The sequence below is a fragment of the Scyliorhinus torazame genome, chromosome 10 (assembly GCF_047496885.1).
Source record: "Scyliorhinus torazame isolate Kashiwa2021f chromosome 10, sScyTor2.1, whole genome shotgun sequence".
NCBI lineage: Eukaryota > Metazoa > Chordata > Chondrichthyes > Carcharhiniformes > Scyliorhinidae > Scyliorhinus > Scyliorhinus torazame.
In genome coordinates, this window is record NC_092716.1 from 37,309,867 (window position 1) to 37,324,096 (window position 14,230).

Below are 14,230 nucleotides of genomic sequence, written 5' to 3' on the forward strand. Positions count from 1 at the left end.
GCTCGATCCCAGGACCAAGCTGAGTCCCAGCCTAAAGCAGAGCCTGTGGAACAGAGTTACCTGGAGCTGATGGAGACAATAGGGAGCAGCTGGGACATTCAGAGGGAGGTGTCAGCGTCACTCCTACAGATCCATAGACACTTGGAGGAGTCCCAGAGGCTACGGGCGCAGGAGATGCCAAGGCCAACACTGCTAGGGTGGCGACGAGTGGAAAGCCTGGTGCACATCGGCACCATGAGTGAAGGTGTCCAAGGCGTTGCGCAGTCGATGACGGCCATGGTTGTGGGTCTTGGTATAATGTCTGACTCACTGGGGGATGTCACCCAGTACCAGGCTGACCTTAGATGAGGGTCTGTGGGACATGTCCTGCTCTCAGATGGGAATAGCCGAGCCGCCATGGAGCTTGTCTCAGTCACAGGTGGGCATTGCCGAAGGACTGCAGAGCATGGCTCAGTCACTGAGGAAGATTGCCGAGGGTCCCCCACCCATGCCGAGCACAGGGGCGACAATCCCAGCGCCGTGGGCTCTTTGCCTGTGAGAAAGATGGCTACTCACCTTCCTGGCTCTCCACTGAAGCCCTTTCGCCAGGTTCACGTTTTTCAAAAAGAGTACTAATCGGCGCCAGTGTGACCACTTGCTGGGGAGGCCGCTGAATGACAAGAGGCCGTTGGATAAGGGGATAAGGGGTAGCTCTCATTAATTTTATGGAATTAGGGCTTAAGTGGTGATAATCTGAATTTGCCTATTTGAGTGGGCCGGTTGCATCGCAAACTGTTTGGTGCCTGCCGTGGTTCTCATTTCTGGCCTCTCCCGCTATTCACCGGCCTGATTTTGCTTGAGTGAAAGTGCAACGAGGCCTGACAATCGGTCCCTTTATAATTGGTTGGTAAGTTATGGATATCTGTGCAGGCTTCCTTTTTATGTTATCCCCCCAAAGTTGCAGTTCTAGTTGATGTTCAACTTGATACTCCTCCTTGCCTCTAGCCAAACCAGAAAGACGCATTGGAATTCCAAGATGGCATTGGCAGTGCCCCCTCAAGCTTCCTAGAAGTTGGCCAGCCGCTACAGCAAAAAGCTGGTGATTCTGCACCCAAATATGACTGCTAGAGTGGAATTATACCATTAGAATTTGCAGTAGAACATACATACAGTGCAGAAAGAGGCCATTTGGCCCATTGAGTCCAGAACAACCCACTTAAGCCCTCACTTCCACCCTATCCCCAAAACCCAATAACCCCTCCTAACCTTTTTGGACACTAAGGACAATTTAGCATGGCCAATCCACCTAACCTGCACGTCTTTGGACTGTGGGAGGAAACCGGAGCACCCGAAGGAAACCCACGCACACACGAGGAGAACGTGCAGACTCCGCACAGTAATGCAGGAAGATATGTAATAACCTTGACAGGATTGTTAAGGTAAAATTCCTTTTCATATCTCTATTACTTCCTATGCGCAGAATCCTATCAGCCCTGTAAGAGGAAAATAATGAATATGGTTTATTACAACAATTTATTCGGGAAGTTCACGAGAATGGTTTATTAAGGGATCTTTATAAGGGTTAAATTATTATATCAAAAGGGACTAGAGAATCTGTGTAGTTTACTAAAGGGCATTTTAGGGAGATTTGAAACTATACAAATGTATTAGGAAAGTGTAATTAAAGTTCCACACTCAGGGTAAAAGACACCACCCAACTAACAAGCTGATGTGGCAAAGATGCACATGGACTGCTAGCCGGATGCTTACCTTGTTAAACAGGCAGCTAGTATCAGTAAACCTCAGACGTCTTCAGGGTCCATATCCAGCTTGAATGCATGGTGACCTCCGTACTCCTCAAAGACCTGACTTAGCAGTACAAGGCCAAGCCTATTAGCAACAGGCAGCAGGAAGTGATTAGCAGGCACCTCTGAGAGATAGGGAAGACAGATAATGCTTAGGTTGGCAGACACCCTGCCTCGTGAAAATCTGCAAACAGAAGTATTTGCGAATGGAAACCTGAATTAGGCAATGTTGGAATTTGTGAACCAGTAGTAGTATCTCTCAAGGCTCAAATTGCCACCATGCAGACTCTGGTTTGCAACATCTCTTCTGTCTTGGAAAGAATGGAAGACCTAATGGATAGAACTTTCCGTCGCACGGTAGCACCGGGTAGCACTGTTGCTTCACGCAGACACGGGGAGAATATGCAGACTCCGCACTGACAGGTCCCAAACAGGGAATCAAACCTGGGTCCCTGGTGCTGTGAAGCAACAGTACTAACCACTGTGGTACAGTGCCGCCCTATATACTGCAGCAAAATATTTAGATTTGGGGATGTTGCGAAACACAAAGGGAAACAGGCTGAGCTTGGGCTGTGTCTTGTTTTGGGGAGAAAGGAAGCACGATGGTGCTAAAATATCGGTGGCACGTTTTGCACACGCAGGTCCTTCCATAGAGAAAAATGGTGGGAGTTTGTGGCGCCGTGGGACCGTTTAATGAGAATACAGAGTGATGGAGCTCGTATACAGAGCAATTTGATTATTTTGTTCAAGCCAGCAAGATAGCAGCAGATATAAAAGTCCCAGCATTCCTGAGCATAATGGGGGGAAAACATTTAATCTCTTTAGGAACGTCGTACAGCCAGAAAAGCCAGGCACAAAAGCATGCAAAGAAATTTTGGAAATTTTGCAGGGTCTCAATTTACCGAAACCGTTAGTTATCGCAGAAAGGTTTAGGTTTCATAAGCCCTACCAATAAGAAGGTGAGTCGATTACACAGTCTGCAGCTACCCTGAAAAGACTGGCTGAATACTGCTCATTTGAGGATGTGTTAAACGATAGATTAGGGGGACTAGATTAGGGATAGATTAGGGGGAGTGAGTTGTTGCACACAATGCAGCTCCTTGCTCGAAGGCGTTGGTTTGAGCTCTTTTACCCGAAAGTGGGGTAGTGTCAGCAGGAAAGTGTAGCAGAAGATGTGGAGGAGAAGTCCCCCCCCCCCCCCGCCGTGAGTGGCATGTCTGCTGGTTACCAGACCTGGCAAAAAACAGTAAAGGACCTGGCCAAGGAACTGGAGGAGACCTATGGCGCAGCAACAATTGTGTAGATAGTGGAGGGGGAAAGGCCGTCATAATTGGGAAAGGCTCAGATGGATCAATTGATGGCATTTATCAGAGAAGAGTTCTGACAGCAAAGAAAGGAGATGCATGAGGACATGTTGAAGGCCATTGAGGGAGCAGTAGCACCCCTGAAAGGATTAATGAAGCAAGTGGACAAATGCCTCGAGACACAAGGGTCACAGATATGGGAGATGGAGAAGATCATGTCCGATCACTGCGGTTGGGTGGTGTCATTGGAGGCAGAGGTGGGAATCCTGGGGGACCGTTGCAAATCACTGAGGGCAAAGGTAAAGGAGCAGAACAGGTCCAGGAGGCAGAATCTACGTATTGTTGGCCTGCTGGAAGGTGTGGAAGGTACAAGTGCCACAAAATACTTTTTAAGGATGCTGGAGGGGCTGGTGGCGGACAAGGCCCCAGAGATGGACCGGACGCACAGGTCCCTAAGGCAAAAGCCGAGGGCTGGATGAGCTACCACGGGCGGTGATTGTGAGGCTCCACAAGTTTGTGGAGAAGGAAAATATCCTGCGATGGGCCAGGGAGAAGTGGAACTGTGAATGGGAGGGGAATCGGGTCTGAATTTACCAAGATATTGGCGCAGAACTGACGAAGAGGCATGCCGGATTTAACAAGGCCAAGGCGGTGCTATATCGAAGGTAGATTCTTTCAGGGTACTGTACCTGGCAAAACTGTGGGAAACTTTTGACAGTCCGGAGTATTATCTTCAAATGCCAGAAGAGACTTCATAAGAGACCATTAATTGGGGGAGAACTGAATGTTGACGGGAGATGGAGGAGCTGGATCAGCAGAAGTCGGATGATGTGGGTATTGTGGGGGGCCGGAGGGTGGGGTCTTTTTGGGTTGTGTGTTTTTGTCTTTTTTAAGGGAGCTATAAGTTTGTAAGCGGGCAACTGCCCCCCCACCGTCCCCGACCCCGCAACCGGTGGTAGGATCAAGAATAAATGGGAGGAGGAGTTGGGGGTAGATAGGTTGGGGAGTGTGGAGTGAGGTGATGCGTAGGATAAATTCAACCTAGTGTGCAAAGCTGAGCTTGCTTCAATTCAAGGTGGTGCACAGGGTGCATATCACTCGGGTGAGGTAAGTGGGTTCTTCCAGGGGGTGGCAGACGAGTGTCAGAAGTGTTGGCGAGGGCCAGCGAATCATGCACAATTGTTCTGGCTCTGCAAGAAATTGGAGAGATACTGGGGGGTGGTGTTTGGGACGCTATCGAAGATTGTGGGGGCAGAGATCAGACCGGACCCGATGCTAGCGGTCTTTGGGCTGTCGTAAATGCCGGAGCTGATGGAGGGGAAGAGGGGCGATGTCGTGGCCTTCGCCTCTCTGATTGCCCGGCGAAGGATACTGCTGGATTGGCAGTTGGCGACGCCATCACAGGTGGCAGCCTGGCTGGGAAACCTATTGACTTCCTTCGGCTGGAAAATATAAAGTTCGAGCTGAGGGGATCAACGGAGGGCTTTGAGACACGTTGGGCACTGTTCATGGCAATGTTTGAGGAACTGTTCGCCTCAGGATGAAAGGGGCAGGGGAGGGGTGAAATGGGGGAAACGTTGTACAAACTGAGTTTTGGGAGTGTTGAAAATGCGATTGATTTGTGTTGAACAAAATATATTTTTAAAAATCAGAGGTTAGTCTGTAGTTTAAGGAGTGAAGCTATTCAAAAGTGGTTGCTAACTGACCTTAAAGAAAGCTTTGGAAGTTGCAGCATCCATGGAATTAGCAGCCAAAGTAGCCCAGCAGTTGAGTTCAAGCATAGGAATTCACAAGATGTCGGCTGAAACTTGAACATTAACACAGACCCGCACTCGACATAAGTATGCGAAAACTGAGCACTTAGCAGCAGATTGTTGGTGCAGAAGCATCATGTGCAGAAGATTTGGCAAAAATGGTCACATTTCCCGTGCTCGTTGGAAAACAATTAAGCTTCAGGCAAAAAAGTGCAGGAAGCAAGAGCCGAATCAAACAAATGGCAAGCTGAATCAAGTAAAAGTGTCCAGGTGGTACGAAAAGGACTTGAGAAGGAACCCGATTCACAGTCCGAAGATGAACTCTCATTAAATGTACTATTTCTGGTGCAATAAATCGATATTGGGTCACTCCATTACTGGACGCACAACCGGTGAAGATGGAGGTGGACACTGGGGAAGCCATCTCGCTCTTGTCAGAGCCTGTTTATCAAGAAAAGCTCTGAAATATTGCTCTGCAACCCTTGAAGATAGTGTTAAAAATATACACTGGAGATGTGGTTCCTTTGAGGTGACATATTTATATAATGCTGCAATTAGATGGACAGACAACAGATTTGTCCTGGCAAATAGTCAAAGGAAATTAGCCACCACTAATAGAAAGAACTTGGCTGGAAAAAAATCAGATTAAATTGGGCCGAGGTAAATTTCAAGACAGATTCCGAATCATGCGTACCCAAAACCTTGAAGAAACATGACATTGTCTTCAATGGTGAGCTGGGAAGCCTGAAGGATACCTCAATAAAGCTGAAAATCATGGAAGAAAGTCAGGTAAGATGCTTAAAAGATAGGTCAGTGCTGTAAGCAATCAGACATAAGGTAGAGGCAGAATTAGAATGGCTGATCAGAACGGGAGTCCTTGAACACATTAGTGTAAATAATTGGGTTCTGCCGATTGTCCCATGATGAAAATGATGGACCTGTACACATTTGTGGGGATTTTAAAGTCACTCTTAATCCTGTACTGTGTGGTGAGAAGTATCCCCTATCCCTGATTGATGTTCTCTTTGCTGGATTTGCTGGAGGCCAACACTTCAGTAAAATCAACCTATCAAGCATATCTTCAAATCAACGTGGATCCAGAGGCGGACTTAAACTTTTAAAAAAAGAATTTAATTTTTATAACAAAGAAACAAAATGAAATATAAACAAAATACACAATAGTAATATGATGAAACAGATATTTACAAAGTACAATATGAGAGACAAATATCAAACAAAAAAAAGAAAATTCAACAATTTGCAGGGCCAATATTACAATAATACTGTTTGTAAGTACCTGCGCCATGGGTGTAGTGCAATCACTTTGTTTTTCTTTGTAGTGGTATGGATTATACCCCCCACGCCCATCTCACTCCCTCTGCTCTGGCTATTCCTCCCCCTCCCTTCCCTCTTGACCAACCCCCCCCCAGCTCCCCTCCCCCTTCTCCCCCCATAGCTGTTACATAAGAACATAAGAACTAGGAGCAGGAGTAGGCCATCTGGCCCCTCGAGCCTGCTTCGCCATTCAATGAGATCACGGCTGATCTTTTGTGGACTCAGCTCCACTTTCCGCCCGGACACCATAACCCTTAATCCCTTTATTCTTCAAAAAACTATCTATCTTTATCTTAAAAACATTTAATGAAGGAGCCTCAACTGCTTCACTGGGCAAGCAATTCTATAGATTGGGTGAAGAAGTTCCTCCTAAACTCAGTCCTAAATCTACTTCCCCTTATTTTGAGGCTATGCCCCCTAGTTCTGATTTCACCCACCAGTGGAAACAACCTGCCCGCATCTTTCCTATCTATTCCCTTCATAATTTTATATGTTTCTATAAGATCCCCCCACATCCTTCTAAATTCCAACGAGTACAGTCCCAGTCTACTCAACCTCTTCTCGTAATCCAACACCTTCAGCTCTGGGGTTCACCGAGTGAATCTCCCCTGCACACCCTCCGGCGCCAGTACGTCCTTTCTCAGGTAAGGAGACCACAACTAATCACAATACTCCAGGTGTGGCCTTACTAACACCTTATATAATTGCAGCATAACCTCCCTAGTCTTAAACTCTATCCCTCTAGCAATGAAGGACAAAACTCCATTTGCCTTCTTAATCACCTGTTGCACCTGTAAACCAACGTTTTGCGACTCATAGTCATGAACATGTCTTTGAAGATGGTGGTGAACTGTTTCCACCTGAAGTCGAACCCTTCATCTAACCCCCTGATGGCAAACTTTATTTTCTCGAGTCTCAGGAATTCTACCAGGTCGACCAACCAGTCTGAGGCCTGGGGTGTGTTGCTAACTTTTGGTTGGTTCAATTGGCTCTGTTTTATAACCTTTGCTCTCGAGTTGCCAGGTATCTTTATGATACCGCCACGAGGTTCAAGTCCAAGTTATGATCAATAACTCAATACACCGATTAGTAAGATTCAAATCAAAGCACATTCTTGTTAGGGCAGCACGGTAGCATTGTGGATAGCACAATTGCTTCACAGCTCTAGGGTCCTAGGTCCAAATCCGGCTTGGGTCACTGTCTGTGCGGAGTCTGCGCATCCTCCCCGTGTGTGCATGGGTTTCCTCCGGGTGCTCCGGTTTCCTCCCACAGTCCAAAGATGTACACGTTAGGTGGATTGGCCATGATAAATTGCCCATAGTGTCCAAAATTGCCCTTAGTGTTGGGTGGGGTTACTGGGTTATGGGGATAGGGTGGAGGTGTTGACCTTGGGTAGGGTGCTCTTTCCAAGAGCCGGTGCAGACTCGATGGGCTGAATGGCCTCCTTCTGCACTATAACTTCTATGATAATCTATTGTACACAGTAATCGCTACTCATGCACAAATTCTATGTCTAAGCTACTTCTAGTTCTAACAGGCCTATACTTAGCTTCGGACTGGCCCACCAGGTCAGGGGAACAAATGGCCTTTTGTTCGGGTTCTGAGTCTGTGGGATTCGAAGTTAGTACGGATTGGTAGCTAGGAGCACCGATCTCGTAGCTAGCGTTGACTTAAGACTTACTGGATCTCGGCGGCAGTTGAACCGGTCACGGTCAAGGTTGGTTTGCGTTGCTGAGTGACCCGGTCAAGAAGAACGATTTGAACTTGGGGGCTTAACTTTATAGTCCCCAGGGGCTTCCCGCCTTTCGGGGCGGACCCTGTACCTGGTTCCAAGTGATTGGACTTCGTTCCAATTGCTTGGTTCGATTTCTCCAATACTGGAGCGGTTCCCTGATCGTTGGGCGGTCTTGAGGTGTCCGTTAACCTCTTTTGTGTTGGCTCCTGCTGGCGCCGGGGAGTCTGGCTTAGCTTTGTTTGTCCCAAATGTTGCGACTGTTCCCAGGGATTGCTCATCAGTATGTAGATGGCTGCTACATTATTATGCAGATGGCTGCTTGTATCGATGCTGTCTGGGCTTTTGCAGAGTTTAATACACAATTATACTTGCACCTGCTGGTTTCTGCCTGTGTTGGCTGAATTTCCCTGCAGCCTTTGCTGTTCTCCATTTTACATCTGGAGTTGGCCAGCCCAGGTGGCTACAGTCCCTCCTTGTGATCCTAACGCGAAGCGTGAAGGATCACATAACTGTGTTGGTTTTCATTCCCTGACCCGGCGAGCACACTTCTATGGCCTCTACACTGACCATAACTATGCAAAAATTTTTTTACTGACATTTCTGAGGGGCGCTATGTCAAACAGGGACATGCATTACAAAACAAGAAAATGGAACCTCTAACTATCCTTAATATACTGCACTCACTCAAACATTTCATCACACTACCTTCCTAAACCATACAAACAAAATCATAGCAGTTTTATACACATTTTCTGGCTTGGCAGTCAAGCTCAGGATTGTACAATTGCTCATGGACATTTCTTTATTTACAACAAATCGCCAACGAATGCTCTTTATTATAGATCACGGGGGTCGGGGGTCTGGTCGTATCCGAAAATAAGGGATCTTATTCTATATACCGGGGTGCGAGCGCGGTAGGCTCTCCTTCTCCATTTTCTCAGACGAATATTCTGCACGATGCAGCAGAATACTGCCAATATCAATAGGGATTCTATCACGTAGGACAGGGAGTACCAGGTTATAAACCTGTCACACCAAGATGGTGTGGTGTCGCTTATGACTAGGCTCTGGGTACTGTGGGGGAGTGAATCATTAATGGCTGGGGGAGTTGAGGTCAGGGGGTTCGCGTTCGCACGCAATCAAATGTCCATGAGGGTGATGAGCAATGCGGAGGATGTCCTCATGGTTCTTCTTCTTTCACTTCTCTTCTCTTCTCTTCTCTGTTCCTGGAGCTTCTGGAGTTCTGTGTGATCAAGCATAGTGTCTGTTACTATCTTGGTTTAATATCTCGTATGATAGCCTGTCTGTCCTTTAGTGCCAATTACTCCCTTTATAATTGATCACTATGTGTGACTCCCTCATTTTTTTTTTCAAAAACCGAATTTCAGGACAAGACACACTTACAAATAAGGAACCAGTGCGAGCCGTCTCGCAGACTGTGCAATTTACCATCCAAATGTTTGAGGATGTAAATAGCAGAGGGTTGGCAACCTAAGGGTTACCTGAAAACAAAAGAAAACTTTTTGAACAAAACTTTGCCGAAATGAGGTGCGTATGGGCCGCGACGGGTAGGATTTGGATGGAGTCCCCGGGTAGGATGGCGACCAATGCCGTGTGTGCTCTACCCGAGCGTAGCTGACCAGAGGGGGGTTCCCAGGCAGGGCGGGTCCCAATGCCGTTTCTCCACTGCCTGAGCAACCGACAAGAACGGGCAAGAAATGTAGTCATCGTGGGGGGGCTGCCATAGTGGTTCTTCCCTCGAACCAGAAGGGCAGTTATGAACGGGGGTCTGTGTTTCCGTCGACAGACGAGTTCCTCTGAACTGGCGTCTGGGACCTTAACAAGTCTCTGTGGACAAATTCTCAGAGGTTTCGGCCGAAAAGGCGTGGGGCCGTGGGAAAATAATGTTCCGGTCTAACATACAACATTTAACAATACAAGTACAGACAACATCAAACAGCTGCAGGTTCCATCAGAAAGGACACCGTTTCTCCCAAGCGGTTCCTTTTAAAACATCATCTGGACACCTCAGTTATCGGTTGCGAACAGGGTCGCAAAGGGGTTCTCGTTTTGGGAGTCAGACTCAAGGTCGTCATCTTCTCCCGGATGCCAAACTCTCGAGTGTATCAGGGCTGATAGGGCTGCATGGTGTGATCTGGGATCGCTCTCGTCATTCCGGACGAGTCTGTACGAATTATCTCGGTGCCAAAAGGTGGTGCCTAGTTCTGTGGGGACGGAATCGGGGTCGTCATTGTAGGTCGGTGGTCGGTGGTGGGGTTTGTTTAGGAAAGTGATCGTGAAGGGATCACTCGAATCGTGGTCAGATTCGCTGGGTGTGGGGCCTGCTGCATGGGGATAGTAGGGAGGTGTGCTGTGGCTATTGTCTGAGTCGCTGCTGCTGCAGTCTGTGGGCGTTCCGGGGCGGAGTGTATATTTCGGGGGGTGGAGTCGGGGTTGAGTCCATGGCTGGGCTGGACGTGTTGGGGGAGGGTAGGGTTATGTTGGCTGTGGGCGGGGCGTGGTCTGCTGCGTCGAGCATGACGTGATGTGCGTGGTTAGACTGTGTTCCATATGCCTTCATCTGGTTGATATGGAACCACGCAGTCCTCCCATTGGGGTACTTTATTTTGTAGACGGAAGGGCTTACTTTGTCCGCAATGGAGTACGGACCCGAGTACTTTGGTGACAGAAATGTGCTGGGGTTGTATACGGAGAGCATACTGAACTCAGTCGCATGCACTGTCTTATCGAAACAGGCCTTGCTCTGTTTCTTTCCTGTGCCCAATTTCACTGCGGCTGCTAGCTGAGCCGTTTTAACATTCTCCACTCATTGTTTGACTGCGTTCTCATGTGTGAGGGCCGTCACTTCTGGGCTGGTCAAATCTAATCCTAATAAAAATTCTGCGCCTTTCATGGGGCGTCCGGTCATGAGGGTGTGTGGGGTGTAACCTGTGGATGCGGAAACCGTATTTCGCAGAAACATCAGCGCAAAAGGGAGGACTGAGTCCCAAGTGGTGTTGTTTTGCTGGACCATTTTTCTGAGCGTTGATTTTAGGGTCCGATTCATGCGCTCCACGATGCCACTCGACTGGGGGTGGTATGCAATGTGGAATTTTTGGGTGATGTCAAATATCGTGAGGACGTTCTTCATGACACGTCCCGTAAAATGGGAACCTTGGTCAGATTCAATGCTGCGGGGGAGTCCCCATCTCGTAAATATGTGGTGGGTTAAAATCTTGGCTGTGGTCTTTGCCGTGTTTGTTCTGGATGGGAATGCTTCCACCCATTTTGTAAACGTGTCTATCACCACGAGTACATATTTATAACCATTCCTGCAAGGGGCAATGGCCCTATAAAATCAATCTGGAGGTTAGTCCAGGGGCCATGAACGGGTCGGGTGTGACTGAGCTGAGCCTTTTTGGCGTATCTGTCCGGGTTGTTCTGGGCACAGATAAGGCAATTCTCAATGTAGTGATCGTCCTTTAAACACGGCCAGCAACAGAGCTGCCTGGGGTGGGCTGTAGTGGGATCGATTCCCTGATGTCCATGACCGTCATGGAATAAACAAATCAGTTGATTCCTGTCCTGGTCAGGAACCACATAAAGGGTGTCTTTTAACACCACACCGTCATGTGTGGTCAGAGCATTTTTAAACCTCTCATAGTGGGCTGGATAGTTTCCTTTCAAAATCTCCCTGAGATTGCTGTCCTGCTTCTGGGCCTGCACTAAATCCTCGATATTAGTCTGCGAAACCTGAACTGGTGCGCTTTCGGGGGGTGTCCAAAAATATCCATGCCTGGAACCTGCTTTAGCCAGTGCGTCGGCTTTTACATTTCCAGGGGGGGAGGAACGATGGTGACTACGAACTTTGACTATCCCAAAAGTCCTGTTCTGTGCTCTCTCTAAAATGTGATGGAGCAATGGGGTTGAAAGGAGGGGTTTTCCGTCTGCGGAAACAAATCCTCTTGCTTTCCACAGGGGTAGGAATTCCGTAAGGCTGTTGCAGACATAGAGGCTGTCCGAATATATGTCTGCTGGGCTGGGGAAGGAATCTGGGTGTTCCACTATGTATGCGATGACCGCAAGTTCTGCTGCCTGCGCGCCTAAGTGTCCTGGAAGTTATATTGCTATTTCTTCTAGGGCGCGTCCCTGCGCGTCCTCGACATAAATACCGCATCCTGTTATGCGCTTCCCTTCTAATATTGTGGAAGATCCATCCACATATATCTTTATGGGTTCGCACGTGTCTGTGTGCTTGGGGCTCTGGGGTGAACTACCTATTTTTCTGGGGGGTGTTTTAGCAATAAAGGGGCCTGTGTTGTGGTGTGGAGATATAATTTCACATTCATGGGGGGTTCTGGGGTACTGTAGGTTGTCGGCTAAAAAAGTGTGGGTCTTTGTCCTTTTAACAGTGATGTCCCGTCCCTGCAAAAGAAGGGTCCATCTGGCTGCTCTTATCTGGCTAACTGTACCGTCCTTGCGTCGTCCGTCCAGTAAAAGTTGGGTGGGGGTATGTTCTGTGAGGATGGTGATGGGGTTCAGTCCGGTTATGTAAGAAAAATACTGAACTGCCCAGAATACTGCGAGCAGGTGCTTTTCACAGGCTGAAAATCCCAGCTCCACAGCATCTAAAACTCTGGAGGCGTAAGCCACGTGCCTTAACTGGTCGTGCCGTTCCTGAAGGAGCACGGCCAAAAGGGTGCAGTCTGTGCTTGTTACCTCTATCGCGTAGGGGGAAAGCGGGTCTGGAACTTGTAGTGCGGGGGCTGCTATGAGTGCTCTTTTCAACGCATCCACAGCATCCATATGCCATTCCCAGGGGGCTCCTTTCTTTAGGTCTGAGAGGGGTGCTGTCTTGCTGGCGAAACCGTCAATGTGGTTTCGGCAGTAGCCAACCAGTCCTAAAAACGACCGGAGGGCTGAAACATTCTGGGGAAGGGGCAATTTAGCAATCGAGTCAATCCTTTTGTGCTCGATCTCGCGTTTACCGTTTGTGATAATTATACCCAAATATATCACCTTATCTTCCAAAATCTGGGCCTTTTTGGGGTTAACTTTACATCCAATTGCTTGTAGGACAAAGAACAAAGAAATGTACAGCACAGGAACAGGCCCTTCGGCCCTCCAAGCCCGTGCCGGCCATGCTGCCCGACTAAACTACAATCTTCTACACTTCCTGGGTCCGTATCCCTCTATTCCCATCCTATTCATGTATTTGTCAAGGTGCCCCTTAAATGTCACTATCGTCCCTGCTTCCACCACCTCCTCCGGTAGCGTGTTCCAGGCACTCACTACCCTCTGCGTAAAAAACTTGCCTCGTACATCTACTCTAAACCTTGCCCCTCTCACCTTAAACCTATGCCCCCTAGTAATTGACCCCTCTACCCTGGGGAAAAGCCTCTGACTATCCACTCTGTCTATGCCCCTCATAATTTTGGAGACTTCTATCAGGTCTCCCCTCAACCTCCTTCGTTCCAGTGAGAACAAACCGAGTTTATTCAACCGCTCCTCATAGCTAATGCCCTCCATACCAGGCAACATTCTGGTAAATCTCTTCTGCACCCTCTCTAAAGCCTCCACATCCTTCTGGTAGTGTGGTGACCAGAATTGAATACTATACTCCAAGTGTGGCCTAACTAAGGTTCTATACAGCTGCAACATGACTTGCCAATTCTTATACTCAATGCCCCGGCCAATGAAGGCAAGCATGCCGTATGCCTTCTTGACTACCTTCTCCGCCTGTGTTGCCCCTTTCAATGACCTGTGGACCTGTACTCCTAGATCTCTTTGACTTTCAATACTCTTGAGGGTTCAACCATTCACTGTATATTCCCTACCTGCATTAGACCTTCCAAAATGCATTACCTCACATTTGTCCGGATTAAACTCCATCTGCCATCTCTCCGCCCAAGTCTCCAAACAATCTAAATCCTGCTGTATCCTCTGACAGTCCTCATCGCTATCCGCAATTCCACCAACCTTTGTGTCGTCTGCAAACTTACTAATCAGAGTTCGGACAGAAGCTCAATGTGCTCTTCCTTGGTGTCTGTCTGCAGTAGTAGGTCGTCTACGTACTGGACCAGACATTCGGGGCTTGAAAATTTGGCTAAACCATTTGCCAGCTGTCGGTGGAAAATGGAGGGGGAGTTGTGGAATCCTTGAGGAAGGCATGTCCATGTGTACTGCTGATTTTTAAAGGTGAAGGCAAATTTGTACTGGCACGCCATTGCCAATGGAATGGACCAGAATCCATTACTGATATCCAAAACCGTAAAGTATCGGGAATTGAGTCCCTGTTTGAGCATGGTCTCGGGGCTT